At 38.0% G+C, this 14,481-nt stretch overlaps 1 pseudogene; it reads left to right on the top strand.

Annotated features, from left to right (window-relative positions):
- The window catches only part of LOC102763833, a 6,341-nt pseudogene extending 5,687 nt beyond the window's left edge, over positions 1–654 (top strand).
- Positions 655–14,481: the final 13,827 nt, after the last annotated feature.

Here is a 14,481-nt window from a genome sequence, read left to right as displayed (position 1 = left end):
ACTGAGTTCCAGACCAACCTGGTGCCCTATCCCCGCATCCACTTCCCTCTGGCCACATATGCCCCTGTCATCTCTGCTGAGAAAGCCTACCATGAACAGCTTTCTGTAGCAGAAATCACCAATGAGTGCTTTGAGCCAGGCAACTAGATGGTGAAATGTGACCCTTGCCATGGTAAATACATGGCTTGTTGTCTGTTGTACCATGGTGACGTGGTCCCCAAAGATGTCAATGCTGCCATTGCCACCATCAAGACCAGGTGTACTATCCAGTTTGTGGACTGGTGCCCCACTGGCTTCAAAGTTGGCATTAATTACCAGCCTCCCACTGTGGTACCTGGTGGAGACCTGACCAAAGTACAGCAATCTGTGTGCATGCTGAGCAACACCATAGCTATTGCTGAGGCCTGGGCTCACCTGGACCACAGGTTTGACTTGATGATTGCCAAGTGTGCCTTTGTCCACTGGTAAGTAGGTGAGGGCATGGAGGAAAGAGAGTTTTATGAGGCCAGTGAGGACATGACTGCCCTTGAGAAGGATTATGAGGAAGTTGGTGTGGATTCTGTTGAAGGAGAGGGTGAGGAAGAAGGAGAGGAATACTAAATTTAAAATGTCACAACAGTGATGCTTTTACAGGGAAACTTATTGTGGTTTTTTTTTAAAAAAAATTTGTTTTATTGCTTAAAGTATTACAATGAGTATTATATATGTCTCCTTCCCCCCCCCCGACCTTCTCCCGTATATTTCAACTAACACATATAAGAAAATTGATGTTGTCATACTTTAAATTGTTGCCAATCTAATGAACATACTATGTCAGTGTTACATTATTTCTCATTGCTCTTCAGTTGATCTTTTACCCACCCTCCAACCCTCCCCGCGTTCCCGCTATAGTCTGACAGTCTGTTTAATGCTGCTCTGCTTCTGTATCTATTTTTGTTCATCAGTTTATAATGGTCTACATCTACACAATGGGATACTATGCTGCTGTAAAAAAGAAGAAATTCTTACCATTTGCAACAGCATGTATGGAACTGGAGAGCATTATGCTAAGTCAATGAAAGAAAAATACCACCTGATCTCACTCATTTGTGTTTTAAATATTGAAAAGTTCTGGTCTGATCAGTTCATTTGTTGTGTAGAGCAGTATACAGTCTCATATACAGTTACTGGACTATGCTTTAAAACACAATGCTTTGTTACAGATCCAAATTGTCAGTTTCTCTGATGGGTTTGAATAGAGTATTCCTTGCCTTAAATGAAAATATTTTTTTTAACTTAATGGGGTTTGTGAACACCTTTGCCCTCATTTTCTTCAATTCTAAAACCAGGAGGATATTAGAGGAGCCTTCAAGTCTCACCAACTTTAATTCTGGTCTGTGATTATGCTGAATGTTCTTTCTTAATTTGGTACTCAATTTTAATGTATTTATCTGAAATATTATCCCTATTTTTATAGTGAGTTTTTAGCTGCCTTTGTATTTGCGCTGTAGCAAACCTTTGTTTCACATTTTTAGAATCTAATTTTGAGTCATGTACACTCAGATAAGTATCTGAATTCTTTTGTTTTAGACATTTAAAATGAACATACTATGATCATTTTTCTCATATAATTGAATCTTATTAAACTAAGATAAATTGCACCTTATTCCCACCATTTCTCACTTAGATATATTACAGCAAGTGGGATGTTTTCACCAATTCTATTATGCTGATAATAATAATCATCATCACATTAATTGTATCATTTAAATGTGATCTCATTTTTAAGATGGAGTCATCTATATATCTTTTCTTGGTTGGCAAGCAGGCAAATCTTCATTACGTCTTCCCCAATATTTTACTCTGAAGCAATTGCTACTCAGCATTGGAAATAAATGCATTTTAGCCACCCCTGGATAATACCATGTAGTATATTTCTGCATTTCTTAGGTCAAGGAAATATTTGTACTGACTTCTGTCTTTCATATACGAGGCTGATTTTAGGAGAATTTTCTACCTAACTATTTCTGAATGCACTCCTTACTCTGGTTTCCTTTTCTACTGTGAGAAACTCTCTTGTGAAGAGTTGCTTCTTTTATTTCTCTGTTATTACTAAGACAGTGGTAGTGGAAGGACAACGGTAATCGAGAGATAAAATACTCACTACTCTTTTGCTCTCACAGAAGATAACCGACTTCCTCTTAGTCACCAAATTCAGCATCTCTTCTCAGGTTCCATATTTATTTGTAACAATAAAATTCTTGTCTGCCCTTTTATTTCTGACACTTTCTCCCTCTGTGACTTCCTCAACACTCACTCCAAGGTATTCATTTCGTTTTTGTGCTGTTCCTTCTTTGTGTGTCCTTGCTCTGTACATGAGGGCATCCCTTAAGGTTCTGTCCTTAGGCCTATCTCACTTGGTCATTAATTCCAAGACTCTGATTATCTTCTGCACGTGAATGATCTCTCCACTGAAAACCTCTCTCATGGGTTCTGGTATTGAATGTCCTGCCAGCACTTTGACCTTTAATGTGACCCTCGTAAAAGTCGTCATCTCCCATGTCAAGCCAGCTCTTCCTTTTGGGCTGCCTGATTCTGCTAATGATACCATCGTCAGGCTCAGAATGAGTCAGATCAATTTTAGCTTCTAAGTGCCTCTTGCATTGGTCTCATCCTTTCTATGCTCTTTGCCAGACGGATCAGCTCTCCTTCCCGTTGTATCGTCACTGGAAATTTACCAATGCATTTTAATGATTCATCCTCCAGAAGCTCAACTCTGACTATGTTCTAATGCAGTGATTCTCAACCTCCCTAATGCCACGACCCTTTAATACAGTTCCTCATGTTGTGGTGACCCCCAACCATAAAATTATTTTCGTTGCTACTTCATAACTATAGTTGTGCTACTGTTATGAATTGTAATGTAAATATCTGATATGCAGGATGTATTTTCATTGTTACAAATTGAACATAATTAAAGCATAGTGATTAATCACAAAACAATATGTAATTATATATGTGTTTTCTGATGGTCTTAGGCGACCCCTGTGAAAGGATTGTTCGACCCCTAAAGGGGTCGCTACACACAGGTTGAGAACCGCTGCTGTAATGTCTTCTATGGGTCCTCACTGCTTGTTGAATCTAGTCCAAGTTTCTGGTTCTAACTTTCAAGGTCTGGAGCAGATCTATTTTTCAACCTCATTTCTCACCACAACCCTCCAGGCAAACAATTACTCCTGTTTCCAAAATCTTCTAACCTCACTATCTTTGCTCATATCCTCTCTGCCCATAAAGCCACATATCCTGCACATCATTGAAGACTTGACTGGAATATTTGCCCATCCATGTTTTTCCCTCATCTCTCTAAAGAATTTTACATCACTCTTAGGGCATTTATAAAAATTTGTGTTTAATCGTTTGCTGTATTTTATCATTTTGCTGTGTTCTGTGGGTAAAAAGTGAGCAATTCATAATTCCTATCTGCTAGATATGTGTTAGATTCTGGGATGTAAAGTTCCCAGGCCCATGTCATATGCTACCTACCTGACTCTATAAGAACCTTGTGAGTAAAATACATGTCTGATTCTTTTTCTGTGTCTTCTAAACACCAAGCACTGGAACTCCACATACACATAATTTAAAATGTATTACCAAAAACTGAGTCCCAAACTTCCTCACCAAGGTCTACTCCTTCAACACTTTCCATGCGCTCTTCTGCTTGATATTTGGTCTTTGTCTTCTGAATTCAGCTGACAAAATTCTATGTAAAAATTCATGCAAAATTATACCAAATTTTTTTTCTTTCTTAAAACTCTAAACAAGGGTTCTATTTTGATTGAAAAGAAATGCATACGAAAACAGACAAGGAAGAGTTACTCTGTATTGTCACTGTGACCTGGATTGGTAGTATCCTCAGGACCTTTTTCAATTAACAAGATGAAAAAAGGAAAGACTGGGACTATATATTTCCATGCTTAGGTGTTCCACATGGGTAAACCTCTGGATTTAAATTTTAAAATTAACTTACTGCAAAGAATTTGATAAGGAAACAAAGACTCTTGCAAATACTATTGGTGGAAGAAAGCCATACAGAAACTAAAGAGTTCAATTAGCATGAACCTTGGAGGTGCAACAGACAATATAATGCTAAAATACTTAACTCCCAGTGCCAGCTGTTGCTCTTTACAGGAGCAAGCCAGACTATTTTATATTAGGTAAGTAACCTAGGAGGTTGGTAATCTTCTTATAACCTCTATTTTACAGGTGAAGGAACAGGAGCAAGGGCAGCTCGAGTCATCTCACTAAGGAGGCACAATTAGTAAGTAGCAGAATAAGGATGTGAGGCCAGGCAGCCTGCGTGGAGGCTGAGAAGTGAGCTGCTGCATTACTCTGCAGCCGAAGGGTACAATGAAACACAGCTAATTCACCCTATCCACAGAGGGCCCACGTTCCCTACAGGTACGCTCTTTCTAGGGGGTGTAATGGCTCTGCCATTCTCCACTGGGCACCGGGCCCTTTTCTGTCCTTTTGCTGTACTTTCTTCTTTTGTACACACCTTCCATTCTGCTCCTCCCCCTGAAGTGTTGTGTCTCAATGGCCTTGGGGTGTGCTGCTTTCTGCTCTTCTTCTGGCAGCCACCAGGCCTGCTCTCTTCCTGCTCTCTTCCTGCCTGGCCCCTTAGGCTCTGGGTGATGGTGCCATGAATCAGGGCTCAATACAGTCAGCAAGCCCTAGTGACTGCTAAATGCCTGGTCCAAGGGGTACAATAAGGTAATTTAAATGAAAGCCTTTACTTTAAATGGTGGTACATGAGGTGGGTGTGAGATAAGGTAATGTCTGTTAATTGTGGGAAGTAGAGAAAGGGGCTTATTTAGATAGAGTTATTTCTCTCTGAGCGTGTCTTATGCTAATGAACCACTGAATAATCTTGTAAACTCATATCACTGCTACCCGGCAATAAGTGAAGTAGGCTTCAAAAATAACTTTCCCCAGTTGGCTCACATATTCTCAGGGTGAGACCTTCATGCTGGGAGAATCCTGGAAACAAGCTCCTAAAAAGAAGGCTATTTACAAAGTTTTGTTTGGTTTAAATATATTTCTCAGACTGTTCACTTTAGTCATAGGTAGCTATTAAAAACCAAATACAATGAACTGCAAAAATCAAATAGATGAAACACCACAGTTTCTCAGTGGTGAATAAGTAGCATCTCTAGGCAAGAAATAAAAATCCAAACATGAAACAATTTTTAATTTCACCCAGAAAGCAATCACATTTAGAATGCATCCAAAAACAATGAACACTATATTGTAACACTATCTTATAAATAAATTCTCCCTAGATTATAAATCCCATTGGGAAATGTGCACTGTAGTCCATTTACATTTTTAAAAAATGCCCCTCCTTTGACCCAGTAATTCTCATGACAAGTAGGTACTGGGGTAAACTGGCTTGCTGCTTATTTTTATAAATTTCTCTCACTTGTTCCTAAAACCTTTGCAATGTCCTCTTAAAGTAAGAAATGAAGCTTGGGCACACTTAATGTGCTGCTCACTGTGCCTTCTCAACAGATCCCACTGTTGAAGCCAGTCCACTCAGCTTAACTCCATTCTAGGCAACGCTAATGAGCCTCCCCACCTCCATTCCTGTCCAGCAGCGATATTCTTTATACAAAGTGGTTCTTTAGCTCTTTCACACCAATTTTTAACATGAAAGCTCCAAGTTATTCTGTCTACACAATTTTAGCAGCCAGTCCACGACAGAGAACACAGGGGTGTTGCCGTTAAATGGATTCCGACGCCCAATGTGTTTCAGCACAGTCTACGAGCTATTCTCTGTGGGCTCCCTGTTCTATATGACTTCACTCAATCAATGAGATTTTAGTACCCATTATGGGCAAAGTGCTGGCCTATTCACTGTAGGAGGAGTGGGCCTCCAAGTCCTAGCAGTGGGTTCCAAGGATGAGTGGGCCTGGGGACTTAGCACCCACAGTCTTAACATCAGCGGGGCTGAAAGAATTGCCCTGGAATAACTCTAATACATGCCGCCCGTGAAACATGCTGTTACCACCACGGAGCTGTGGGGGCACAGCAGATTAATTCTGAAAGGAACCTGTCTTAAGCAACCTGCGGGTGGGATAGAATGTTCTTTTTTAGTGGGCAAGAGATGTGTGCATATATTATTTATAGTATATTTATCCACAAACACAGGACAAATAAATTATGATCTTTTCCTAAGAGAGGATGCATAGAACCTGGCTAGCTGATGATATATAAATGAGACTTCATGCCATTCTTTAGAATTTGGAATTTATGAGATTTCCTCGATTTCAGGAAGCATGCATAAGTAAAAGATTCTTCTGGGAGGAGGAGAAAAGAAAAAAGTCTCCCTCCATGATTCTTCCTTTCTACCAAAAGTATGTTTTATAGAACTGTCAATGGAATTTTCCTTTGCTTCAAGCTTTGCACAGGGAATTATCATGGAAGTTCAATGACAATGGTGGTCTCTTATTTTGCGCACAAACTCCGACCCTGGCAACTCCCAGGTCCCCCTGCATTTTCAAGCCACCTGGCGAGGTCTGTGCTTGAGCAACACCCCGTGCGATGCTATGCCCGAGCTTTAGGCAAGCAGACATGTTCCTGCTTCTGTGCAATCACACAGAAATGAACCTCATCAGTTCAGAAAAGGGAATACTCTGCACCAAGAAGACCTAGACACGAGGTATTCCCAGCACCTGCAGGTTGGCCAGCATAAAAATGTTACCATGTTTTTTTAGAAAATAGATGAAAAGATACTAACTCTTTATGGTTGTTATCTATAGAAAATAATCTTAACTCTATATGTCAGAATGAAAAACACATGTTTATGTCTCAGATATTTTTTCCTCTGTCTTCATTCTTAACCCCACAGTAATGACTGAGTGTGCCCAAAGAGGCACTTTATTTTTATAGCCATGCTCACAGAAAGCCAAAATGGCACCTGAATGACTTTTCCCCTCTAATTGCCTATAGTCATAATTTTTAGCACTCACATTACAGTAGCCGGGACTGTTTTCAATAGCAAGCATTTCCTTTTTCATTTTCAAGCACAGCGGAAGAAATAGGAAGGTTCCCTGCAGATCTGTAGGCTGGGAACGTTTGATACGTTCACTACTCCTAGGATGGGAAAGGAAAATAGATTTCTACTCTGGTGAGATCACGGAAATCCTGATTCTCCAATCCCCAGAGGAAAGCTCCTCCCAGCACACAAGAATATCATGGTACGTCCATTCTGTGCAATGAAATGTCACATCAACCCTAGTGTTGGGATCCATGCACTGTGTGCTTTTAACCTGCTATTTCTTCTTTGAAAAGGATTCCTTTATTCAACAGGTCAAAGAATATTACTGCAAACAGGGATAGTCTCCTAGAGTGAGTGGCAGGCTTTACCAAAGAATTCAGAAAGCTAACTAAAATACTTCCCCCCGAGGAAGCACGTACAAACCACACGGCATCATTGTTAAAGGAGCACTTAGCTGTAGGAACCCAAAAGGAATGATTCGCTATTTCAGACATAGGGAAATGGCAAACGTGTTCACGGGGGTAACAGTTATGCTTTGAGAACTTATTTAACTGGAACACGTTTAATGACATGTTAGCTTGAGCCTAAAGTGCAGTAAACATTTACTGCCCATAGTATATAATGAAGCAGTGGAGTAATGCCTTTTATCAGAGGCTGTTTCTTAATCATTCAGGGCCCATTAACAGTCACAACAGAAGCAAACAGAAACTGTGACATGTGTCTCTAAAAATACTGCTTATTGGCAACTGCTCTCTGGAAGAGGTATTTTGTGTTCATTGGAACCATTAGTGTGTGAGTGAAATTTTCCAGCAGTTCACAAAAATACCCGGACCACATCAAGGGCACATCTGTGAATTCAGAAAAAAGTGGAAGAAATAGGCAGCATTAGAAAGCAGCATACCTCTGTTATCTGGGCAGATTACTTGTCACTAAATTCTCTCCTTTGTGTTGACAGTATTAAGAATAAATAACAAGGAAGTGCTCTATGTGAAAGTTTCCGTCCAACACGATCAGCATCCAGCCCACACAGATTATTATTTTTACATGTGTTCTTCTGTGTGTAAAGTTTTCTCTAGTCAACACGGATGTGACTCAAAAAATGTCGTGTCACTTTTACAGTCATTTTCATTCACCACCTGACTTGGGAAAGGCTCCTTCTCAGTCCCAAGGCACAAGACATAAAAATAACAAATAGAAATGGCCTTTTGTTTTTTCAGCTTTAAACTGATTTATTTTGAATAGAGATAGTGCATCATTAGAATGACTGGCACAAGAAGTAGAGATAGAGTTATAGCTAATCAAAAGGTAACATGGCTTTGGTGATGGTTACACCTCAGGCGCTAAAAAAAGACTTAATAGAAATGTTTTTTTATTTTTATTTGGTTGAGGTAGGTGTCTTAACTGAATATTCCAGACCAAACAAAAAGAATCTACTCAACTGTGGCTTCTCTATGCTGCACTCTCCACTTTTCCCACTCCCCTGGTAGATGCTCTTCCTGTTTCCTGTCTTAACTGTGCATTCAGTCATTTGAAGTAGAAAATTCAAAATCATACCCGATAACTTCTTTCTTAAGTCTTCCTAAGAATCTCTCAAATGAGCCCACTTCTCTCCATTTCCTTTTCCACTGTCCCGGATAAGGCTACCATTGATTCTCTATTCTAATTTCTGTCTCCAGTCAACTCTGCATATTGCTTCCAGAGGAAAGATCTTTATAAAACAAGCATTTGATCATATCTAGCTCTTGCTTACTCTTCTTTGGCAACGTATTACTCTCAGAATAAAAATCTAGTAAGGAGTAAATAGTTATTAACACTACTCACTCCCTATTTCCATTCCTACTTCCCTTTCTACACAACAGCCATACTGAACTTATTCCAGTTATCCCCAAAGATCACATTGTCTTGTTCTGTAGGCCTTTGCACTTGCAGCATCCTCTGTCTGGAACACCTTCCCACTTCCTGTCTCAGCCTCCTGGAGAAAGCAACTCCTTATGCTTCAGGTCTTATCTCAGCTGCTACTTCTAGGAGGTTGGTTTGGGTGGGGCCCAAAGAACAGGTATGTTGAACATATCCTTTACTACAGGAGTGTTAAACAATTATGCTTTACCTTAGTGGTGTATATGCTCTATTGAGGTTCCCAATTAACTGAGCCCCACTATTCAATAGATTTGGGGTGCATCCTGAACACCTATTTGACAAGTTCCTTCAGGAGGCTGTGGTACACTCCAAACTTTTAGAACCAGTACCTCAACTCAAAATTAATCCAGTTAGCAGATAATAAGTAGAGGAAAAATTTCAAAGTACAAAAGATGCTTATTTTAGATAATTTAATAAATTTTAACTCCCCTTGAGAGAAAGATGACTACTGCATAAATCAGTCATACCTTTGAAACATCTATTCTATTGCTGTACACATAGTAAATACTAAATACACATGATGAAGTAAAAATAATACTTTGTTGAGTTTTTGCTATGAACCAAGTCCTATGATATTAATATTATATGTATAAGCAAGAGGTAGCTGGTACTTGAACCCAGATATTCTTAAATCAAAACCTCTTGACTGATTTAAATAATCCACTTGTAGGATATCCTGACATCAAAAATAAACACACATGGCAAGGATGTGGAGAAAAGGGAACTTTTCCTTGTGCTCTGTTGGTGGGAAGGCAGATGATGCAGCCACTAAGGAAAACACTATTGAGGGTCCTCAAAAAAACTTGAAAATAAAACTGTCTGGATATATATCCAAAGAAAGCCAAAACACTAATTTGAAGAATATGTGCAATCCTATATTCACTACAGCATTATTTACAAATAGCCTAGATATGGAAGCAATCTAAGTGCCCATCAATAGGCGAATGAATAAAGAATTGGTGGTATGTATGTGCAATAGAATATTACTCAGCCATAAAAAAGAATGAAATCTTACCATTCGTGACATCATTGATGGACCTAGAGAGTATTATGCTAAATGAAATAAGTCGGTCAGAAAAAGGCAAATACCATATAATTTCAGTTACATGTTGAATCTAAAAAAATAAAATAAATGGCCAAACAAAATAAAAACAGACTCATAGACACAGAGATCAAACTGATGGTTGCCAGAGGGGAAAAGGGTTGAGGGACGGGGAGAAAAAGGTGAAGGGATTAAGAAGCACAAATTGGTAGTTATGAAATAATCACAGGAAGTAAAGTACAGCATGGAAAATATGGTCAATTACATTGTACTAACTATGTAAGGTGGCAGGTCGGTACTTGAAAATTGGTGAGAGCACTTTGTGAAGTGTATGATTGTCTGACCACTGTGCTGTACATCTGAAAATAATATAAAATAATATTGAATATGAGCTGTAATTAAAAAGAAACACTCAAATAAATAAATAAATAATTGGAATAAAACATTTTACCACACAGACTGAGAAACTTCTCAATGACAAATCTTCATGACAAATGAGATATACCTATAATAAATAATGAGAGAGCCAAAGGCTGCTTATACTGAATGCTTATTATGTATGTAAAAGAGATTTTCAAGCCATAAAGCCATCTACAGATTTTATTCCCATACAATGGAAAATTAAAAATCAGCAAATAAAATTTAAAGTAAGAAAATGATTAATCCTCAAAAAGATAAGGTAAGGAGTTAGAGTAAGTTCAGCAAAAATTCTAAGGACCAAAAGTGGAGAGAGAAAAATAGCAACAGATAAAATAAGGCAATAGCATAGAGTAATAGTGCTTAGGCAACTTCAAGAGTTCTCTTTGAGATGGACTGTATGAAAAATAATTTTTTTCTGGAAATTCTGACTCCCAGATGTTTAGTCAATGTACTATAACTAGTAATTAAATGCCATACTGGGACATAAATACCATAATGTTGGGAAATAAATATTTGTTGGTTTGTTAACTGATGAATGAATGAATGAATGACCAACTGTATGAGAAGTAAGTTCTATACTGTTGATTTGGCCTGTAAGTTTGTTACTGGGTCCCCACTTGTATTTCCTTAAGCCAGTCCCAGTTTTGTGCTATAAACCAATGGACTGGAGCTTCCAAGTCTTCCTCCAAGTCCATTCAAAGAAGTCAAGGGGAGAGGGCATCATGCAAGAAACAACTGAACAGATATGGATGAATATAAAAGGAGAAAAAAAGACACATACTTTGTTCTTCTTTTTAAGACTCTTAGAAAAGTCATATAACCATTAAGAGGAAATAAAAAAACAACAACATGCAGGATAAAAGAGAGCTATTTTTTCATTAGTCTGTACTGAATTCTTATAGATTCCGAGTGCTTAGATCTGTGAATATAATGATGTAATTCACTGATGATAATCAGTGGTAACCTGGCAATTAAGTGCTTCTTTGAATATTAACATTTCCATATTTAATATTATGTCACTTGGAAAGGGCACACCAGATAAGTTTCACATTACCAAAGAGCTCTTATGTAAATTCTTTTTCAAAATTCACATTTACGTTAGTACTTGAAAACCTACCCCTCACTTGCTGTAAAGACAGATTTGGTAATTAAAACTTTGGTAAAAGGAGTGGTGAAAGAATAAATTATAAATTGCTATAACCCTTTGGTTGAATGTGTGAATCAGTAATTCCACTTCTAGAAATCTATCCCAGGAAAATAATCTGAGATACACACACACACGCACACACACACACACACACACAATGGTTTTAGTACAAAGATGTTCACCATTGTACACTTCATAATAGTGAAGAATTGGAAATAAGCAAATGTTAATCAATAGGAAAATTCCACGTAATGGATTATTACCAAATCATTAAAATAATTTTGTGAAGAATTTTCAAGAAAATAGATGAATATGTTACAAAGTTAAGTGAATATAAGTAGAATATATATTATAACCCAAACTGGTTAAAATGCGTACATTCTAAGAAGTTCAGAGGATCTATTAGAAACACATTAGAAACAGTGGTACTCAAATAGTGGGATTATAAGAAAACTGTTCTTTTTATTTCTCTTAGTTTTCTAATTTTACCCAATAAATGCATATTACGTTTACTAGCTCTATCAATATTGTTGGGAATGATGCCTCAATCCCTTTTTGTGGTTATTCATATAGTTAAAGAATTAGCATTTTTTGGCAAGGATGCCAATCAATGCCAAATAAAAGAGAAAATACTCTTGCAAGATTCAGTTTCTGTCTAGGCACATGGAACTTGTTAAGCATCATGAAAGTAAAAAAATGAGAACTGTGGCAGACCAAAAAAGAAAGAGAAGTCAACATCCAGATACTTCTGGGGTCTACTTCCATCCTGCCTCCTTCCTCAGGTCTCTATTGCCAGTTGCCTCTCAGTAGATTTTGGGCTTCAGGAAGAAGTAACCTATACGATGAAGCATCTCAAAAATCCAGAACAGTGAAATTTATGCTCGCATAAATGTGACTTATAAATGCTTTTGCTTATATTCAAGAATCTAAGCCCCTAAAAGGCATCTAGTTATAGCTACTAAAGTTATCAAGGGAAGACTATTGGGCTTATATTTCTCTAAGAATAAAGAAGAATATTTCTGAAGCGATTCTGAAAACCCCCACTTTGGTAAAATAAAAACAATGAGAAAGGTTGTGGAATGAAGCATCTAGTAGTCAAATAATCCATTAAGTAAAAGGTATCTGATGACAACAAGTAGGATCAACATGTCCTGGTGACTATAGTCTGTGAACATGTTAAGAATATGTTTTCTTTTTTGGCAAGCATACAAAACATTTAAAGCATTAACACAATGTAGCAAAAGCTCCAGAATTTTGAGGGGAAATCACGTATAAGACTAATTTATAGAACAGATCCAATGCCTGTGGTGCTACTCAGGTGTGGACCCACTGGACAGGCCTAGTATAGGTAGCAAGCTCTACATTTGGAAATTGAAGCCATTAAGCATAAACTCTTTGAAAAGCCTGTGAGAGTTAAGATCCTTGATCCTCGGATAAATGTATGTGCTTGGCAATTCCCATAGCAAACTTAGGGGAACATGGCTTAGAATTCAGCAAGTAGGCAGTGAGGTGACTTTTCCCCCATTAAGTATCTGTTCCTGGCCCAGATTTTATATTAAGCCCATCACATGGGTTTGTATTTGCAAAAATTAAAATACTGAGAATGAACCAATACACGATGACATTCCATATCCCCACCCCCACCACTCCCAAAGTTGAGTTTCTCTTGAGATGAGGATTAATGAAAGTATAATAGGAACAAATATTATGTCCAAGAAAAATACTGACCATTGCTGGCCTGAGAGTGGACTCTGAGGTTGCCTCAAAAATAAGGTCAGGTACTGCTGTTAGACACAAGAAAAAACATCCTGGTGCAATTTCTTAAAACATTCCCTTACTATCTCTGGAAACTTTAATGCTGGTGCAGCCCAGGGATTGGCAGAGCTGTGGCAGAATCATAAGGACATAGGATCATTTATTATAGTACAGGGGTCATGTTCTAATTTCTTACATTCAACACAGAGAGGCATATTTATATGAAGAAAGAGTTTACAAGTAGAAATGAATTTTATGAGACTGAGCTCTAATAAGACCAGAATGCAGTGTTATTGACTGGGCGCAGTTGGAGTAGGGAGCCTGTCTGATTTTTGGCTTTTGCTCTAATTTTTAAATAGCTGTAGGACATGAGTTCTTGGACCTACAAGAGGATTAATTCATATGGACACCAAAGCTCTTTCAAAACCAAGTGCTTTGATTCAAAAATATTTAGAAATATGCCTTATGTTGATTTTTATTGCTGAAATGAGACTATTGTAACACAAATAGAATTTTTTATATTAGTTAAAACAATGATATGAAGTCAAGCTCTGCTTTGCCTGCATGAGGGACCAGAACTAAGTCAACGGTTAATTTCATCAGCAAATTAAGTATGAAAATAATTGTTTATTTTGTTGTATAAAATGCTTGAGTAATTTAAAATTGCTGTCACAGCTTTGCTGCATAAAGGACAAGAAGTTAAATAAGACTTGATTAAAAAGTGGGTGGCTTTACTCCTTGAAACTCAAACCATAACTTGGAGAGTATGTGGTGGGGGTAGAAATAAAGATAGGCTTTCTCCTGTAAGTATTTATTAGTCTGGTTATTTAGATTATGTGATCTAAAGTGCTCAATGATAAGGTGCTAATAATCAAAGTGAACTGTTTCCCCCTGTAAAGGTATTTTGTAGATGTGGTTTCACCTTTATAATCAGTTGACTTGAAGTAAAGGAGATTACCTTGGTAATGTGGGTGGGCCTCATTGAAACAGTTGAAAGGCAAAAAGAGGAAAACTGAGGTTTTCCTTACGAAGAAGAAATTCTGCCTCAAGACTAGCATCAGCTCCCATCTGTTTCCAGCCTGCTGGTCTGCCCTACAGATTTTAGATTTCCCAGGCCCTAACAACAGTGTGAACCAGTTCCTAGAAACTAATCTCTCTCTCTCT

This window comes from Myotis davidii, unplaced genomic scaffold (genome assembly GCF_000327345.1).
Source record: "Myotis davidii unplaced genomic scaffold, ASM32734v1 scaffold104, whole genome shotgun sequence".
Taxonomy (NCBI): domain Eukaryota; kingdom Metazoa; phylum Chordata; class Mammalia; order Chiroptera; family Vespertilionidae; genus Myotis; species Myotis davidii.
Note: the sequence above shows the minus strand (reverse complement) of the source record. Positions and strands in the feature narration are given on the sequence as shown.